The sequence below is a fragment of the Solanum tuberosum genome, unplaced genomic scaffold (assembly GCF_000226075.1).
Source record: "Solanum tuberosum cultivar DM 1-3 516 R44 unplaced genomic scaffold, SolTub_3.0 scf00054, whole genome shotgun sequence".
NCBI classification, from domain to species: domain Eukaryota; kingdom Viridiplantae; phylum Streptophyta; class Magnoliopsida; order Solanales; family Solanaceae; genus Solanum; species Solanum tuberosum.
Genome location: NW_006238980.1, coordinates 1,672,933 through 1,681,338, shown reverse-complemented (window position 1 = coordinate 1,681,338; position 8,406 = coordinate 1,672,933).

Genomic DNA, 8,406 nt, shown 5'->3' with positions numbered 1-8,406 from the left:
GTTTAAAGTTTGAAATATTACATATTTAAATACAATTATGTTTATAAAATATGTACTACATAAAATAAAAATTCCCTAAAATTTCTAGGGAACCACTACATATGTCGTAGCCTATGGAATATTGTCATAGTTTTTGTGTTTTATTATGATCATTGGAAAACAATTAGGTTAATATTTATATTTAGCTATTTATTCTTTTACTTGAAATCAAACTTAATAAATATTATAAAGATAATTTATTTGTAGATTTGATTAACAAGTAGTAAGTAACATTAACACCATGTAATATTTCTTGTCGATATTTATGATAATATTTTAAAATTATAATTTAATTTAAAAAATTATAAAAAATATACTTTTAAGAAGAGAGGGTTGTCCCGGCAAAGCCCTTAGCCCACGTACTTATGGGCTGGACCGACCATTTTCTGGCCCATCACAAACATGGGCTAGCCCACCTGTTAAATTTCAAAGTTTGTATGTGTTATCCCGAATGGGGTGAGCCAGCCCATATTGACAGCTCAATTTATATATATCATCTCATCCAAATAGTCCTTAATGTATATGAAAAGATGATCATTTTAGTCCTTAGTCCTAAAACTAACCAAAAAAATAAAAAAAAACTGTTAAATTTAACACTGGGTTCCACAACATGCCAAACTTTTAAAAAAAAAAAAAAATTAAAAATTAGTAAAACCCAGTCTTCCTCAATTTGTTTTCTTTCACCATCACCATGGCACCCTGCTTCCTCAACTTCTTTCTTTCACAAGGTCATACTCCGTATCCTTGTAAGAAAAATAATACACACTACATTCATTTCTTATCTTTCGTCAGAACAAAAATTTGAGCAACTCCTACTTTCTTATATAAGAAGAAGAAGAAGAAGAAAATCAAGATCGTTAAAACAAATGTGAACGAAGTAAACTAGTTAAACGACTCCATTTCTCCTCGAGATCACCATAAATCAATTCCTTTTAAGTTATAATTTGTTTCTTTTTGTTTTATCCTTTTTCAAAATTACGAGTATTTTTTTCTGGCATCTTTATTCATTTCATTTTTCAAATAAAAGGATTAAAACTGAATGGACAAAGCTAGAAAATAAAAATCGTGTGTCTGTATGAGAGGATTTTATCAATGGAAACAAAAATAGATCAATTGAAAATTGTAAAAATAATGGTTGAAGAAAACGATGGAGGAGAAGAGATTACGGAAATGAAGGAGGAAGAAGCGTTCCACCAAGTGTGGGACCCACTGTTAAATTTAACAGATTTTTTATTTTTCTGGTTAGTTTTAGGGCTAAGGACTAAAATGACCGTCTTTTCATAAACATTAAGGACTATTTGGATGAGATGATATATATAAATTGAGCTGTCAATATGGGCTGGCTCACCCCATTCGGGATAACACATACAAACTTTGAAATTTAACAGGTGGGCTAGCCCATGTTTGTGATGGGCCAGAAAATGGTCGGTCCAGCCCATAAGTACGTGGGCTAAGGGCTTTGCCGGGACAACCCTCTCTTCTTAAAAGTATATTTTTTATAATTTTTTAAATTAAATTATAATTTTAAAATATTATCATAAATATCGACAAGAAATATTACATGGTGTTAATGTTACTTACTACTTGTTAATCAAATCTACAAATAAATTATTGACACTAGAAATTTCTAAACGATAGTAGCTAGTTTAGTGCGCAAAATTCATGTTTTACTTAGAAACAGATTGAGTTCATGCTAATATATATTTATTCTAAAACATACAAGTCAATTTCTTTTGTTGCACCATGAAAAGTGGTAATGAATCACAAGACAAGTTTGAATGTGCAAATTGAAACATCCATGATAACATAGGTGTATGAGAAGGATAAGCAAACAGAACTGATAAAGTTTGATGCGGCAATTGGATCTGAACTCCGGAGAAGGGATGTAACCAATTATACTTTTTTTCAACTTCTATTTTACTCGACTAAACTGTTGGGAAAACTATCAAAATGGTCCTTTAATGTATGGTCTTGGATTATTCTAGTGTTTCATTGTGTATATATATATATATTACTATAAGCGGGAACAAAAAAAGTTAAAAAGTTGAATTACTGTTTTACCTCTACTATAAATTAAAATGTTATAAAACATTTAACTGTTTAATTTAAATATTAAATTGTTTCATTTAAATTAATATGTTAATGGCTTTTGCACTTCTTAGATTAATTCATAATTAAAATATCTAATTTTATAATACTTATCATCTATAATCTATATGTATATATTAAGAAATTACTAATCATATATCATATATCATATCATCATCATCATCATAACACATCATATCATATATTATTAAAAGTGGGAAGCACCCATCTTCAAAGTTTTAGATTACAATTTAACTCTTATACTTAATCAAAATGTAATAAATACAACATCTAATCTAATTAAATAATAATAAAAATGTATTGTCTCTTCAAAATTAATATACATAAATGTAAAACCACTAAATTATCCACACACAAAAAGAGAGGGCACTCTTCATATTCCAACTAAAAGATAATGATACTTATTATGTTTCCAGACAAATTAATGAAATGTTACAGAAATTCATGGGGAGAGAACTTAGGTGAATGTATCCATGATAAAAAAAAAATGACATTTATTATGGCTTGGAATATGTATCTTTGTATATATTGGTTTTTGTTGTTTCTATTCAAAATTGAATATTAGTTTGAGGTGAATGTATCCACATGAATAAAAATGCAGAGAAATAAAACGAGTGTTTAAAGTTAGATTACAATTTTTCTCTTATATTTAATTAAAATTAAATATCTAATCTAATTGAAATAGTAGTAATTGTATTTAAATTTACATGAGATTTGTGAATCTGCAGATATTCAAAAGTCCAATTTAAATGTAGCCCTTACTAATTTACTCATTAGTCAAATTTAAGTGTGTGCTATTCATTGCTAAATAGTTTGGAGAATATGAAGAGTTGCAATGAATAATTAAATGTAGAGTTGTAGACTAATTAATTAGGAGAAATAAATAGTTTGGAGAATAGGAAGAGTTGCATTGAATAATTAAATGTAGACTAATGAAAGAAAAGATTCAAGGAATGCAAATTGAAAAATAGCTATAAAAAGACAAGAATGTTACAAAACCATTTAATTGTGGATGTTTCAATTCTTTTCATCAACAACCTAACGTAATGAACCTATTTAATGTAAGACTTAATGTTGTACTAACATATTTGGTTAAAGGATGTAAACGGATGTTTTCTAAATCCTATAAAAGGGTATCCTTTACCCTTATGAAAAATACACATTTTTGAAGAGATCAAAGAATACTTATACTTAATATTTTTCATTACCATTTGGCTTCCTTTCTTGTTTAGTATTCTTGTATTTGGCTCTCATTTTATAACACGTTGTCAGCACGAGTCTCTAACCAATTGAGACCAACTTAATTCGAAATTATCTTTTTTCCCTAAAAGTTAATCAATTTTCTTTTAGAGTCAGGTATACATTCATGTGTTTATAACATCTCTAATAGGACTTGAATAAATCCTTGATCAACGATTTAATTACTGCATATATAACTTGCTTTAGGTATTTGTATGATACTTTACTTGCCATAATAATCAATACGTTTCAGGTTTATATTTTTATGTTGTTTATATGCTAGTAACTTATAACTCTAAATTAAATACTAGGGCATATGATAACATACTAGTTAGAGTAATCGTAAGTATTTTCTTGTCATAAATTTATGATAAATATTATTGTGTCATAAAGAAAAATATTATTGTATTAAATATGACTTGAAACTCTCACAAAAAAAATGGCGTTAATATCTATTGAAACTAATAATAAATATTGTAGAACAATTAAAATTACATATTAAATCTAATGTTTCAATACTTCATGAATTTACATGTTTTTAAAACATTCCATATGCATGCATATTAATTTATAATCATAGTATATTTTATTATTTGAACATTAATTAACCATTCATTATAAATAAACTAACATCATAATATTAACTCAATTATTTTATGATAGTTTTCATCATGTCGAATTTGTCAAAGCTTCTTATTAACTTTTTATCTTTTAATTTTTTCAGATTGATTTTAACATAAATTATTCCTAAAAATAATTTGAAATTGTGAGTTGCCTAAGTTTCAGTTGAAATAGAAGTTTGGAGAGATAACTGATTCAAAAATTGATTAAAATAAATATTATTTGTTAAAACAGAAAAGAGCAAAAAGTAAAGTGTATTTTAGTTGCTAAAATATAAGAGCCTGAAAACATGTTCTTTATTGTCTATATTTTCATGGAAACTAATTGATTTGCAATTTAAATTCATTGTTATCCAAATTATTTTTGTTGTTGTTGTTTTAAAATATTATTTTTTATTACTGATTTGTACACTATTTTTTTTTTGGGTAATTATCAACTTTTATTAATCGCCAAAACTAGGCATTACAAATCAATATTATTGCACAAATCAGTATTAATTTTACCTATGTATTTTTAACTATCTCTTTATTAATATTTTCTTTTTCCTATTTTTTTCGTTAATTATTTATTTTTAATTTATTTTGTATCATCGCATTTGAATTTTTTTCTAATCAAATAGTTAATTTTGTTGTTTATTAATTTTTTTGTTTTCTTTTAGTTTTGTTCTAAAACTACCAAATGACTTGTAAGCAAAAGAAAATCAAACATTTAATAATTTTGCAATGTATATATAGTAATTGCTTCTTATTTTCATAAAAATTGAGTTTACATCTATTATATTTCTATCCAAAACATGTCACATTAATTATGTTACATCTCCTAATTTACCTTTTAACCTCTACTAAGACAACATAGAATCTTAGATAACTTCAAATAAAAATTGAGATTATTCCATAATTCCTTTAAAGCAAATTAAATCATATCTGCTCATTTCAATATTACTAAATTTGTGATCATTACTAATTTATATGGTGCTAAGATTGAATTATTATTTTTTCTAGAAAAATATATGATTTATACCGTGAACACACTTATTAAATACTAAAACAAATAATTATAAATGCTTACCTCTGGTGTCAATCTTTTAATCCAAGGATCCAATCTCACTTTTTGTATTTGACTACACAAACACTAAAAATAATATGGAGATTAGCAATTAAATTTACTAATTTAAATCAGAATGAAAAAGCAACGACCGTATAGAAGAGATAAATTAAAGAAGAGAAAAATAAAGAGAGATACAAAAGAAAGTTGAGAGAAGGGTGTGCAACTAGTGTACTTTTTAAAAATAAATAAATTAGAGTAATATATATAAAACATTTTTTAATTCTGTAACTGTTTTTTTTACTGTGACACACTTGTTTATAATAACTGTTTATTTTTTACAGTGACACATTTATTTTTGTAACTATTTTTTTTTTACCATGACACAATTGTTAGAGAAAAGTGCAAAAACTCTAAATTATTTATGTGTGTTTAAACTCCCACTGAACTTCCTTTCCTACTTTTTTTTCTTTTTCGTTAATTTCAATTTTTCTCTCTCTTTGTTTCAAAAATAATAATGTAATATATATATATATATATATATATACCTACTGTTAAATTTGATTTTTTTTTTTAAAAAAAGTAAGAAGTTAGAATAACTGTAAAATAATTTCTATTAGTGTTTACAATTGTTATTTTCAGATATTAAATTAATCATAATAATTCATAATTATGTTTTTTTTAAAGCTAGTATAAAGTTAAATTAACAGTTAAAAAACTTTTGTTAATGCTTACAATTTTAATTTCAATTTTTTTATTTTCAAATGTTAAAATAATTATAATAATTCATAATTATGTATGTTTAGTATATATATTTATATATAACTCAAATTTTGTAAAAACTGATATCAACATACGTTTTTTCCTCTATATTCGGTTACTTTTTAGAAAAAAACAATTTCTTAATTTCAATTTTTTAATTATATATATACTTCCAATTAATAATTAATTAACTGATTTTTCAAAAATTAAAAGTAGAGATTAATTGTGGCACTGCCACGTATGTGCTATCACCTCTCATATATATATTTAAATTGACAGTTTTTAATGTATTACTTTTTGATTAAATTTCAATTTATAAATAAAATTTATAAACTACTTTATCAATACCACACAGATATAGATATTTCAGTTATTTTTTTATGTGTTCCTATAATTTAGGTGCATTTTTTAGGAATAACACGATGTATGTAACCTACTGTTAAATTTGATTTTTTTTTTAAAGTAAAAAGTTAGAATAACTGTAAAAGAATTTCTATTAGTGTTTACAATTTTTATTTTCAGATATTAAATTAATCATAATAATTCATAATTATGTTTTTTTTAAAGCTAGTATAAAGTTAAATTAACAGTTAAAAAACTTTTGTTAATGCTTACAATTTTAATTTCAATTTTTTTATTTTCAAATGTTAAAATAATTATAATAATTCATAATTATGTTTGTTTAGTATGTTATATATATATATATTAAAACTCAAATTTTGTAAAAACTGATATCAACATACGTTTTTTCCTCTATATTCGGTTACTTTTAAGAAAAAAACCAATTTCTTAATTTCAATTTTTTAATTATATATATACTTCCAATTAATAATTAATTAACTGATTTTTAAAATATTAAAAATAGAGATTAATTGTGGCGCTGACACATATGCACTATCACCTCTGCTATTATATATATATATATATATATATATATATATATTCATTTCATACTTTCAGTTTTCAGATTGTTCTAGTGATCTAGGGTTTGTCCTATTCACACATCATGTAGTAGAGACTTGGTTTCAAACATCGTATTTTCGCTTTATGGTCTTTGTACTCAAATTTTTCATATACGTTGAGTTTATCATTTGATACTCATATTTTGTATTCATGTTATTTTAGTTATGTTGTCATCTTACTGTCATGCTTTGTCATGTGGTTAAGCGTAGAGTCTTTTGGGATTCTAGGTATCATGTCACATCTAGGAGGTAGTCTTGGATCATGACAAGATTTTGAAATTACAGGGATCAATTACGTAGTAGGTGTGTCAACTAATTAGCATCAGCGAGAAGAGGAATGTGATCAGGACATGGCCCATATGAAGACATAGATGGGCTTGTTGACCAAACATTTGTTAGTTGGTAGATCAGTAGGAACTGCATTTATTGACATGATGACTTGGATTTTGATTTTGATGAGAACGCCAATTATCTGAACAACTAGGGGGTTTCTAAACTAACAATTTGGGAAACAAAGGTCGAAACTATCAAAAGGATGACTACTATGATAGAGTTGGAAACTGCGATCAAGGGAACTAGCATAACAAAGATAACTTCAAGAATGATTGTAGTGGAGTATATGTTCCTCCTGCTAATAGAGACAGCAGGTAATTGAACAAGTAACTCTAGGATGAAAGAGATATTGGCAAATGTCCTATAGAGGATGAAATCTACAGAATCTGGGGTTAAGAAGTTGAAAGGTGATCTCTCCAACATGATTCAATTGGTGGATTCACACTCGATATCTATCAAAAGCTGAAGCATCAGATGGGGAAACTATCTGCCACACTATATCAAAGAAAGAATGGTACACTACCCAGTGGTATTTTTCAAAACCCAAGAAATGAGGGTTAATGCATGGAAATTACTATTAAGAGTGGTAAGTCACTTCCAGGACCATTACCTACAAGTATTGAGTAGGAAGGAGATGCTAAAGCTAAAATTCATACTCAGGTTGAGAAGGGTTCGATGCAAAGGTTCTTGTTGATTCTGGTAAGTCAAATATAGAACCTTTCAACGAGATAGTGCTTTTTCAACTCTCTCAAAATGGAATCTATTCCATCCTAGCGGTCTTTTTCATCTCGTAAAGCGAGGTGGAAGTTAGTCCTAAAGAAGTTGAAGGGGCTAAGAGCATAGACGATACATCAACATAGATATCACAGCTTTTACAACGAATTCCTAAACCACACCTCTATTTCAATAAAGGATGAAGAAGAAATATGATGATGGTATGTTATTGAAATTCATATCTAAGCTTCATCAGTTTTAATTGAATATTCCTTTGGTAGAAGCTTTACAACATATGTTAAGTTGTGCTAAGTTCATGAAGAACTTGGTCACAAATAGGGGTGACAGAATGGGTAATTAATATGGGTATCCGCTCATATTTACCCATTTTAAAGTGGATAGTTAAATGAATAAAGTGGGTAAAAGATATGCATTCACACACACAAAAAAAAGTGATAAAGGGTGGGGTAATAAGAAAGTCTTTTTTTATAAAAAAATTTATAAAAAAAATGAAACTTTTTTTTACATTTTTTTTGGGATAGGGGGGTGGGGGTGGTAGAGGGTGGGTGGGTATATTTTTTAA